This window comes from Lithobates pipiens, unplaced genomic scaffold (genome assembly GCF_037356315.1).
Source record: "Lithobates pipiens isolate NorthernLeopardFrog02 unplaced genomic scaffold, aLitPip1_a1.2 Scaffold_37, whole genome shotgun sequence".
Taxonomy (NCBI): domain Eukaryota; kingdom Metazoa; phylum Chordata; class Amphibia; order Anura; family Ranidae; genus Lithobates; species Lithobates pipiens.
In genome coordinates this window covers 4,052,269-4,064,928 of record NW_027507825.1, presented here as the reverse complement: position 1 = coordinate 4,064,928, position 12,660 = coordinate 4,052,269, and positions in this window count along the sequence as shown.

The window sequence follows — 12,660 nt, the reverse complement described above, 5'->3', positions numbered from 1 at the left end:
TCCGCTAATCAGGAGCTGACCTCCGCTAATCAGGAGCTGACCTCCGCTAATCAGGAGCTGACCTCCGCTAATCAGGAGCTGACCTCCGCTAATCAGGAGCTGACCTCTGCTAATCAGGAGCTGACCTCTGCTAATCAGGAGCTGACCTCCACTATTTAGGAGCAGACCTCTGCTAATCAGGAGCAGACCTCTGCTAATCAGGAGCTGACCTCCACTATTTAGGAGCAGACCTCCGCTAATCAGAAGCTGACCTCCTCTAATCAGGAGCAGACCTCCGCTAATCAGAAGCAGACCTCCGCTGATCAGGAGACAACCTCTGTGAATCAGGAGCTGACCTCCGCTAATCAGGAGCTGACCTCCGCTAATCAGGAGCAGACCTCCTCTAATTAGGAGCTGACCTCCACTAATCAGGAGCAGACCTCCTCTAATCAGGAGCTGACCTCCGCTAATCAGACCTCCACTATTTAGGAGCAGGCCTCCGCTAATCAGGAGCTGACCTCCACTATTTAGGAGCAGACCTCCGCTAATCAGGAGCTGACCTCCACTATTTAGGAGCAGACCTCAGCTAATCAGGAGCTGACCTCCACTATTTAGGAGCAGACCTCCGCTAATCAAGAGCTGACCTCCACTATTTAGGAACAGACCTCTGCTAATCAGGAGCTGACCTCCTCTAATCAGGAGCAGACCTCCGCTAATCAGGAGACGACCTCTGCGAATCAGGAGCTGACCTCTGTGAATCAGGAGCTGACCTCTGTGAATCAGGAGCTGACCTCCGCTAATCAGGAGCTGACCTCCTCTAATTAGGAGCTGACCTCCTCTAATTAGGAGCTGACCTCCGCTAATCAGGAGCAGACCTCCTCTAATCAGGAACAGACCTCCGCTAATCAGGAGCTGACCTCCGCTAATCAGGAGCTGACCTCCGCTAATAATTAGCTGACCTCCGCTATTTAGGAGCAGACCTCCGCTAATCAGGAGCTGACCTCCTCTAATCAGGAGCAGACCTCCGCTAATCAGGAGCTGACCTCTGTGAATCAGGAGCTGACCTCTGTGAATCAGGAGCTGACCTCTGTGAATCAGGAGCTGACCTCCGCTAATCAGGAGCTGACCTCCTCTAATTAGGAGCTGACCTCCTCTAATTAGGAGCTGACCTCCGCTAATCAGGAGCTGACCTCCGCTAATCAGGAGCAGACCTCCTCTAATCAGGAGCTGACCTCCGCTAATCAGGAGCAGACCTCCTCTAATCAGGAGCTGACCTCCGCTAATCAGGAGCTGACCTCCGCTAATAATTAGCTGACCTCCGCTATTTAGGAGCAGACCTCCGCTAATCAGGAGCTGACCTCCACTATTTAGGAGTAGACCTCCACTAATCAGAAGCTGACCACCGATGATTAGTTGCTGACCTCCGCTAATCAGGAGCTGACCTCTGCTAATCAGCACCAGATCTCAGCCAATCAGGTACAGACTTCTGCTAATCAGGAGCAGACCTCCGCTAATCAAGAGCAGACCTTCGCTAATCAAGAGCAGACCTTCGCTAATTAGGAACTGACCTCCTCTAATCAGTAGATGACCTCCTCTAATTGGGAGATGACCCCCGCTAATCAAGAGCAGACTTCCGCTAATCAGGAGCTGACCTCCCCTAATCAGGAGAGGACCCCCTCTAATCAGGAGCAGACCTCCGCTAATCAGGAGCAGACCTCCGCTAATCAGAAGATGACCCCCTCTAATCAGGAGCAGACCTCTGCTAATCAGGAGCTGACCTCCTCTAATCAGGAGCTGACCACTGCTAATCAGGAGATGACCTCCTCTAATCGGGAGATGACCTCCTCTAATCGGGAGATGACCTCCATTAATGATTGTAAACACTCACTTTTTTAATAATTAAAATAGACGTGTTATTCTTACCTGCTGTGTGTAATGGTTTTGCACAGGGTGACTTTAAACCTCCTCTTCTGGGGTCCCCTGCCACCGCTCCATGCTCCTTCTCTGTGTGACCACATCCCACTACATCTATAGACACACATAGCGTGGTACAGCCCTACTCTGCTCAAAGGATTTGACTGACAGCAACAGGAGCCAATGGCCAAGCTTGCAAGAGCAGGACGAGGGGAGATAGGAGAGAAGACTTGAAGCTGGGACAGCGCCGGGTCGCAGACAGGCTCAGGTAAGTGGGGGGGAGAGAGGAAATATTTGTGTGTTTTTTTTGTTTTGTTTTTACCTCAACCCCTGTTCACACTTGTCTGACTGACATTGCGATTTGACAGTCGCATGACAAGTCGTATCCCATTGTCAGCGATGGAAAAGTTGTGTTTCCCAGCGACATGTCGAAAAAGGGCGACATTTGAAAAAGGTTCCCGCGCTACTTTTTTTTTTTTTGTCGAATTCATTGCGACTTACATAGACTTCTGTTCTAGGGAGTCGCAAGCTGCAATGAAATCGGAGGTGCGATTTGCACTGATCTGCGGCTTTGAAATCGCGCCGAAGTAGCGAGATTTCGACGCCGCACCAGTGCCAGCCTGAGCTTAATGCAGGGAATGTTTCTAAGATCCAGGCTTTAGAATCACTTTAAAAAAAAGTTTTGGATTTCCTGAAGCTTTAAAAATAAATAAATAAACATAAAGTAACAAACATAAAGTAACAAATAAACATAAAGTAACAAACATTAAGTAACATAGAAACAAAGTAACCATATACAAAAAGAGACCCCCTCCATGTAGGGGTGAAAACAGCAAACAGGATTTTAAATGAATCTCCAGGGAAATCTTTAAACAAGCCCAATAATTTATCATCAATAAAAAATATTACCTATTATTTATACAGTGCCTTGCGAAAGTATTCGGCCCCCTTGAACTTTTCAACCTTTTGCCACATTTCAGGCTTCAAACATAAAGATATAAAATTTAAATTTTTTGTGAAGAATCACCAACAAGTGGGACACAATTGTGAAGTGGAACGAAATCTATTGGATTTTTGAAACTTTTTTAACTAATAAAAAAATGAAAAGTGGTGCGTGCAAAATGATTCGGCCCCTTTACTTTCAGTGCAGCAAACTCACTCCAGAAGTTCAGCGAGGATCTCTGAATGATCCAATGTTGTCCTAAATGACTGATGGTGATAAATAGAATCCACCTGTGTGTAATCAAGTCTCTGTATAAATGCACCTGCTCTGTGATAGTCTCAGGGTTCTGTTGAAAGCGCAGAGAGCATCATGAAGACCAAGGAACACACCAGGCAGGTCCGTAATACTGTTGTGGAGAAGTTTAAAGCCGGATTTGGATACAAAAAGATTTCCCAATACGTTTTCTGTCGCAACGTATTTGCGCAGCGGTCTTACAAGCGCAATTTGTTTGGAAATTTTTTTTTTTTTATGTTGTGAAAGATGATGTTAAGCCGAGTAAATTGATACCCAACATGTCACGGTTAAAAATTCGCACCCCGCTCGTCGAATGGTGACAAACTTTGACCTTTAAAAACCTCCATAGGCGTTGTTTCAAAATTTCTACCGGTTTCATGTTTTGAGTTACAGAGGAGGTCTAGAGCTAGAATTATTGCTTTCGCTCTACCGAACGCGGCGATACCTCACGTGTGTGGTTTGAACAGCGTTTTCACATGCGGGCGTGACTTACGTATATGTTCGCTTCTGCGCTCGAACTTGGCGGCACGGGGCGCTTTAATTTTATTTTTTTTCTCTTATTTATTTTACTTTTAATTTTTTTTATTTTTACACTGTCTTTCTTTTTTAAAAAAAAAATAAAAAAAATTGAGTCACTTTTATTCCTATTATAAGGAATGTAAAAGAAAGAAAAGCATGACAGGACCTCTTAAATATGAGATCTGGGGGGGGGGGGGGGGGGTCAAAAAGAGCTCAGAGCTCATATTTACACAAAAATGTGATAAAAAATAAATTAAAAAAATCATTTTTTTTTTAAACAAAAAATAATAAATTCCCCTTTAAGACCATTGGGACGGAAGTGACGCTTGGCGTCGCTTCTGCCATCCAATGGTATGGAGCTGAGTGGGGGAGCCATCTTTCCCTCACTTGGCTCCAGGTTGTTAGACATGTGCGATTAGTTTCGTACAAAACGAAAATTCGTACAAATCTGAAATACGAATTTTTATGCATGCGAATTCTGTACGAAATACGAAATTTAGATTACGAATTTCGGATCCAAATTCATAAAGAAAATTCGTAAATTGTTACGAAAAGTTAACCCCTTGCCGCCGAGCGGACTCAGATCTGCGTACTCGGCTTTAGGGGGGGTTATACCGGGATGATGCCCGCAGCTGCACCGGCGATCGGCTTTCCAGATATAACAACCGATCTGGCTAAAAGACGCTCAGCTTTTATACCGGAGGAGCGGGAGGGGACTTCCCCCCCCCCCCCCCCCCGCCGCCTCCCGCCGCTCTTACCGGGAGCCCCAATCCACAATCCGCCACTTCTGGCGGCTAGAGACAGACTAGTAAACACGGAAGCGACGGCGCAACGTCACTTCCCGTTTACCTGGCTGCCAATGGCGCCGGTTTAAAAAAAAAAAAATAGTATTCAGAATCGCCGAAAACGGCGATCTGAATGACCCCCGATCCCTCCATAAAGAGTACCTCTCACCACCTATTACTGTCACAAGGGATGTTTCCATTCCTTGAGACAGCAATAAAAGTGATCAAATTTTTTTTTTTTTTTTAAAAACAATTTATTAATTTTAAAATAAATAAGAATTTTTTTTTTAAAGCACCCCCGTCGCCACGAGCTCGCGCAGCAAAGAAAACGCATACGGAAGTCGCGCCCGCATATCTAAACGGTGTTCAAATCACACATGTGAGGTATCGCCGCGATCGTCGGAGCGAAAGCAATAATTCTAGCACTACACCTCCTTTGTAAAGGCCCGTACACACGGTCGGACTTTTTGACAACAAACATGCAAATTAGCTGTTTTGGAGCAACATCCAACTGTGTGTACGCTCCATCGGACAAACTTTTTCTGTTTTTATCTGACTTTTGTTGGCTGTGGAAACGGATAAAAATTTCTGGCAACAAAAGTCTGATTGAGCAAAATCCGACCGTGTGTACGCAAAAGCACCGGACTTTTGTACAAGGTACAAACACGCCATGCTCAGAACCAATGCAAAAGATCAGACTACAATACAGAAGTTGACCAAAGGTGGCGCTGGAGTCATTGAACGTCCTCTTTTGAAGTGGCGTCAGTACGTTGTGACGTCACTACGTTCGTGTTTGTTGTCAAAAAGTCCGACCGCGTGTATGCAATACAAACTTGTGGACCACGCCCTTTGTACAAAAGTCCACGGAAAAGTTTTTACAAAGTCCGACCGTGTGTATGAGGCTTTACTCTAACCTGGTAACCGGAATTTTTTTTTTCAAAGCGTCGCCTATGGAGATTTTTAGGTACCGTAGTTTGTCGTCATTCCACGAGTGCGTGCGATTATAAAGCGTGACACAAGTAGCGTCCAAAACGGGTGATTTATTGCATGATCACAACACAAAGATAGTGCAACGTTTCGGAGGGCCCCTTCGTCAGGCATGTGATGAAACGTTGCACTAAGGGGCCCTCCGAAATCTTTGTGTTGTGATCATGCAATAAATCACCCGTTTTGGACGCTACTTGTGTCGTTCCGTGGTGTGCCGGCAAAATATCTTCACCGTGACTTGAACCAGTATCCAGCTGGTTGTTGCTACAGCACCCAAATCCGAGAGCGCATCCAGGAAGGCGTGCGATGGGAATATGAAGTACCAATTATAAAGCGTGACATGTTTGGTATCTATTTACTCGGCGTGACATCATCTTTCACATTATACAAAAAAATCGGACTAACTTTACCGTTTCATTTTTTTAAAATTCATGAAAGTTTCCCTTTTCCCCAAAAAGTTGCGTTTAAAACACCGCTGCGCAAAAATACCGTGTGACATAAAATATTGCAACAATCGTCTAGGGCAGTGATGGCAAACCTTGGCACCCCAGATGTTTTGGAACTACATTTCCCATGATCCTCATGCACTCTGCAGTGTAATGGAGCATCATGGGAAATGTAGTTCCAAAACATCTGGGGTGCCAAGGTTCGCCATCACTGGTCTAGGGTCTCTGCTAAAAAAAAAAAAAATATATATATAATGTTTGGGGGTTCCAAGTAATTTTCTAGCAAAAAATACGGATTTTAACTTGTAAACACCAAATGTAAAAAAAAATAGGCTGTCATGAAAGGGTTAACGAACCTAACGAACGTTTTATTTTGGTGTAATCACCTCTGTTTTTTTTTTTTTTTTTTTTTTTTCACTCCATACAAAAAAAAGACCGACAATATAAAAAAAAAAAAAAAAAAAAAAAAGGTAAATTTTATACCTTTTGCTATAAAACACAGCCGCAAAAAAAAAAAAAAAAAAAAATGTGAAAAATCGAATTTCTTCATAGATTTAGGCCAATATGTATTCTGCTACATATTTTTGGTAAAAAACAAACAAAAAAAAAAACAATATTGATTGGTTCGCGCAAAAGTTATAACATCTACAAACTATGGGATATATGCTGGAATTTTTATGTATTTGCTTATTTATTAATAGTAATGGAGGCGATCAGCGACTTATAGCAGGACTGCAAGATTGCGACTGACAAATTCGCACACTAAGTGACACTTTTTGGGAACCAGTGACAGTATTACAGTGATCCGTGCTAAAAATATGCACTGTCACTGTACTAATGACAACGGCTGGGAAGGGGTTAACATCAGGGGTGATGAAAGGGTTAAATGTGTGCCTAGCCAGTGTTTTACTGCAGTGTGGGAGGAGCTTTTACTAGGCGAAGGAATATATATATATATATATATATATATATATATATATATAGTATCTCACAAAAGTAAGTACACCCCTAAGTCACATTGGTGTAAATCTTTTCTTCTATCTTCTCATGTGACAACACTGAAGAAATGACACTTGTCTACAATGTAAAGTAGTGAGTGTACAGCTTGTATAACAGTGTAAATTTCCTGTCCCCTCAAAATAACTCAACACACAGCCATTAATGTCTAAACCGCTGGCAACAAAAGTCAGTACACCCCTAAGTGAAAATGTCCACATTGGGTCCATTAGCCATTTTCCCTCCTCAGTGTCATGTGACTCGTTAGCGTTACAAGGTGTCTCAGGTGTGAATGGGGACCAGGTGTGTTAAATTTGGTGTTATCGCTCTCACTCTCTCATACTGGTCACTGGAAGTTCAACATAAAGATGGGCTAGGCTATAAGAAGATTGCCAAGACCCTGAAAGGGAGCTGCAGCACGGTGGCCAAGACCATACAGCGGTATAACAGGACAGGTTCCCCTCAGAACAGGCCTCACCATGGTCCACCGAAGGAGTTGAGATCACGTGCTCAGTGTCATATCCAGAGGTTGTCTTTGGGAAATAGACGTATGAGTGCTGCCAGCATTGCTGCAGAGGTTGTAGGGGTGGGGGGGTCAGCCTGTCCGTGCTCAGACCATACGCCGCACACTGCATCAAATTGGTCTGCATGGCTGTCATTCCAGAAGGTGGTGGGAGTGTCATGGTCTGGGGCTGCTGGCACTGGGGAATTACAGATCATTGAGGGGACCATGAATGCCAACATGTACTGTGACATACTGAAGCAGAGCATGATCCCCTCCCTTCAGAGACTGGGCTACAGGGCAGTATTCCAACATGATAACCACCCCAAACACACCTCCAAGACCACCACTGCCTTGCTAAAGAAGCTGAGGGTGAAGGTGATGGACTGGCCAAGCATGTCTCCAGACCTAAACCCTATTAATCATCTGTGGGACATCCTCAAATGGAAGGTGGAGGAGCGCAACTGCGCAAGGTCTCTAACATCCACCAGCTCTGTGATGTCATCATGGGGGAGGGGAAGAGGACTCCAGTGGTGACCTGTGAAGCTCTGGTGACCTCCATGCCCAAGAGGGTTAAGGCGGTGCTGGAAAAAAATGGCGGCCACACAAAATATTGACACATTGGGCCCAATTTGGAAATTTTCACTTAGGGGGTGTACTGACTTTTGCTGCCAGCGGTTTAGACATTAATGGCTGTGTGTTGAGTTATTTTGAGGGGACAGGAAATTTACACTGTTATACAAGCTGTACACTCACTACTTTACATTGTAGACAAGTGTCATTTCTTCAGTGTTGTCACATGAAAAGAGAGAAGAAAAGATTTACACACATGTGACTGAGGGGTGTACTTACTTTTGTGAGCTAATGTATATGTATATATACTGTATGTGATCGTAGTGCAGCTGCCCTGTAGCAGTAAAACCTGTGTACTCACTTTTGTATATATATATATATATATATATATATACACACACACACACACACACACACACACACACACACACACACATATATATATACGTATCTATATCTTCATGAATCACAATAGCACCAAATTTTGAAAATTTTCATGGCACTCAAAATGCATGTGTTTTACAATAGGTAATACCTTCTTCAGGATTGGCAAATTTTGGTAAAATTGGGGAGAATTAACAAAGAGTTGTGTAAGTGCAATGCTTGTATGACTCTAGAACATGGAGCGGAGTTCCTTTGTTAAGGAGGAGCGATGAGTTCTCCGTTGTGGGGTGGTGACGAGCAGAACACAGAGAATGAGAGCTGGGGCAGCACGCTCCGATCTCTCTGCAATTCCCACCTCCTTCCCAGCTCAGAGCAGAGGGATGAGGAGGATGATAGCTCAGTGCAGTCTCTGCTCGTGTTGTGTAATCTCTGCACGGGCAGAAAGAGGGAAGTGATCCAAGTCTGCTGTGGTTTAACAAGTTCCCACCTGGCAGGAATCTGAGGCAGTTTTCTATATGGGGAACTGCCGCATTCCCTATGTTAATCAGGAGCTGACCTCGAAACTGGCACAGGTGGAACAGACAGGCCTGAACCAGATTTCTCTCCCATCTTTTGGCGCCGCCACTCCTGAAAATTTCCCGCACCATTATCATGCAAGCTTAGTTAAGGAGTTCACCTTCACCTCTGATCAATTCCAATCCATTTTTCTGATAATTTCCTGAAATTTTGCCACGGGTGTTTTCCATTTTCTGAAGGTGAGATTTTTTTTTTTAGCACATTGGGGGATTAAATTTTGTGACTCATCTCTATTTGAAACTCAATACTGATTGGGGGGGAGGGGGGCGGGTCCAGAGTCCCGCTTATGAGGAGTATAGTGGTCCTCCCAGGGTGCCTCTTCTGAGGAATGTGGTGGTCCTCCCAGGGTGCCTCTTCTGAGGAATGTGGGGGTCCTTCCAGGGTCCCTCTTCTGAGGAATGTGGTGGTCCTTCCAGGGTCCCTCTTCTGTGGAATGTGGTGGTCCTTCCAGGGTCCCTCTTCTGTGGAATGTGGTGGTCCTTCCAGGGTCCCTCTCCCAAGGAATGTGGTGGTCCTCCCAGGGTGCCTCTTCTGAGGGATGTGGTGGTCCTTCCAGGGTGCCCCTCCTGAGGAATGTGGTGGTCCTTCCAGGGTCCCCCTCCTGAGGAATGTGGTGGTCCTTCCAGGGTCCCTCTTCTGAGGAGTATAGTGGTCCTCCCAGGGTGCCTCTTCTGAGGAATGTGGTGGTCCTTCCAGGGTCCCCCTCCTGAGGAATGTGGTGGTCCTTCCAGGGTCCCTCTTCTGAGGAGTATAGTGGTCCTCCCAGGGTGCCTCTTCTGAGGAATGTGGTGGTCTTTCCAGGGTGCCTCTTCTGAGGAATGTGGTAGTCCTTCCAGGGTCCCTCTTCTGAGGAGTATAGTGGTCCTCCCAGGGTGCCTCTTCTGAGGAATGTGGTGGTCTTTCCAGGGTGCCTCTTCTGAGGAATGTGGTGGTTCTTTCAGGGTCCCTCTTCTGAGGAATGTGGTGGTCCTTTCAGAGTCCCTCTTCTGAGGAATGTGGTGGTCCTTTCAGGGTCCCTCTTCTGAGGAATGTGGTGGTCCTTTCAGGGTCCCTCTTCTGAGGAATGTGGTAGTCCTTCCAGGGTCCCCCTCCTGAGGAATGTGTTGGTCCTTCCAGGGTCCCTCTTCTGAGGAGTATAGTGGTCCTCCCAGGGTGCCTCTTCTGAGGAATGTGGTGGTCCTCCCAGGGTGCCTCTTCTGAGGAATGTGGTGGTCCTTCCAGGGTCCCTCTTCTGAGGAATGTGGTGGTCCTTCCAGGGTCCCTCTTCTGAGGAATGTGGTGGTCCTTCCAGGGTCCCTCTTCTGAGGAATGTGGTTGAGTATAGTTGTCCTCCCAGGACCATTAAATTCCTCAGAAGAGGGACCTTGGGAGGAGCATTAAATTCCTCAGAAGTGGTACCCTGGAAGGACCACCACATTCCTCAGGAGAGGGACCCTGGAAATACCACCACATTCCTCAATAAAGGGACCCAGGACCCTGGAAGGGACCACTACATTACTCTGAAGAGGGACCCTGGAAGGAACCAATTAAAAAAATTACCTGTTTGCAAAATTTGATAACCAACTATGAAACGTTTTTTGTTTTCAAAAATTTCTATTTTTTAGTTTGTTTAGCAAAAAATAAAAACCCCAGTGGTGATTAAATACCACCAAAAGAAAGCTCCATTTGTGTGAAACAAATGATAAAAATTTCATATGTGTACAGTGTAGCATTGCCGCACAATGGTCATTCAAAGAGTGACAGCGCTAAAAGCTGAAAATTGGTCTGGGCAGGAAGGGAGGTTAAGTGCCCGGTAAGCAAGAGGTTAAAAATCGTGTGAAGCTTGTCACCCAAAAAGCAGAAGGATCTTCTTTTGGGGTGACAAACGCCCATTGAAGTGAGTGGGCTACCCTATGTGTGACAGGCGGAATCGCATGAAAATCACTCCCACACAAAATCGCAAGCAGGAAGTGTGAATGGGCCTTAATTGTCAGAAGTGGGGGAGGGGGTTGTTATCAGAACGAGGGGAGGGGATTGTTATCAGAAGCAGGAGAGGGGGCTGTTATCAGAAGGAGGGGTAAGGGGTTGTTATCAGAAGCAGGAGAGGGGGCTGTTATCAGAAGGAGGGGTAAGGGGTTGTTATCAGAAAGAGGGGAGGGGATTGTTATCAGAAGGAGGAGAGGGGATTGTTATCAGAAGGAGGAGAGGGGATTGTTATCAGAAGGAGGAGAGGGGATTGTTATCAGAAGGAGGAGAGGAGGTTGCTATCAGAAGGAGGAGAGGGGATTCTTATCAGAAGGAGGGGAGGGGGTTGTCATCAGAAGCAGGGTGAGGGGATTGTTATCAGAAGGAGGGGGTTGTTATCAGAATGAGGGGGAGGGGGTTGTTATCAGAATGAGGGGGAGGAGGTTGTTATCAGAAAGAGGGGAGGGGGTTGTTATTTGAAGGAGGGGGAGGGGGAGAGGATTGTTATCAGAAGGAGGGGGGAGGGGATTGTTATCAGAAGGAGGGGAGGGGGTTTCTATCAGAAGGAGGGGAGGAGGTTTTTATCAGAAGGAGGGGAGGAGGTTTTTATCAGAAGGAGGGGAGGGTTTGTTATCAGAAGGAGGGGATGGGGTTGTTATCAGAATGAGGGGATGGGGTTGTTATCAGAATGAGGGGAGGGGGTTATTATCAGAAGGAGGAGAGGGGATTGTTGTCAGAAGGAGGAGAGGGGATTGTTGTCAGAAGGAGGGGAGGGTATTCTTATCAGAAGGAGGGGAGGGGGTTGTTGTCAGAAGGAGGGTGAGGGGATTGTTATCAGAAGGAGGGGAGGAGGTTGTTATCAGAAGGAGGGGAGGGTGTTGTTATCAGAAGGAGGGGAGGGGGTTGTTATCAGAAGGAGGGTGAGGGGATTGTTATCAGAAGGAGGGGAGGAGGTTGTTATCAGAATGAGGGGAGGGGGTTGTTATCAGAAGGAGGAGAGGGGATTGTTATCAGAAGGAGGGGGAGGGGATTGTTATCAGAAGGAGGGGGAGGGGATTGTTATCAGAAGGAGGGGAGGGGGTTTCTATCAGAAGGAGGGGAGGAGGGTTTTATCAGAAGGAGGGGAGGGGGTTGTTATCAGAAGAAGGGGTAAGGGATTGTTATCAGAAGGAGGGGGCGGTGATTGTTATCAGAAGGTGGGATGGGGTTGTTATCAGAATGAGGGGGAGGGGGTTGTTATCATAAGCAGGGGAGGGGGTTGTTATCAGAAATAAGGGATGGGGTCATTATCAGAAGGAGGAGAGGGGATTGCTATCGGAAGGAGGGGGGTGTTATCAGAAATAAGGGATGGGGTCATTATCAGAAGGAGGAGAGGGGATTGCTATCGGAAGGAGGGGGAGGGGGGTGTTATCAGAAGGAGGGGGGTGTTATCAGAAGGAGGGGGTTGTTATCAGAAGGAGGGGGGTATCATCAGAAGGAGGGGGGTGTTATCAGAAGGAGGGGGTTGTTATCAGAAGAAGGGGGTGCTACCAATGGGAATAATACTGTATGTCAGAATAGATATCTGAAGAGGAATGTTTTATAAAGGGATCCGTATCATAACAATGTCATCTTCTAATCAATATTAATTGTTAGCGATGAGTCACCCGGGATGACAGATCTGTGATCAGATCTCAGGATTCCTCTTATAGGAAAAATAACGAAAGACGAGGAAATGTTACATTAGGGGTTAGAAACATTATTAGGAGGATTATATTACAAGGGAGGGGCTCCTCATTGCAAAGGGTGGGGGGCGCAAAATATCAATTCTGGATAAAA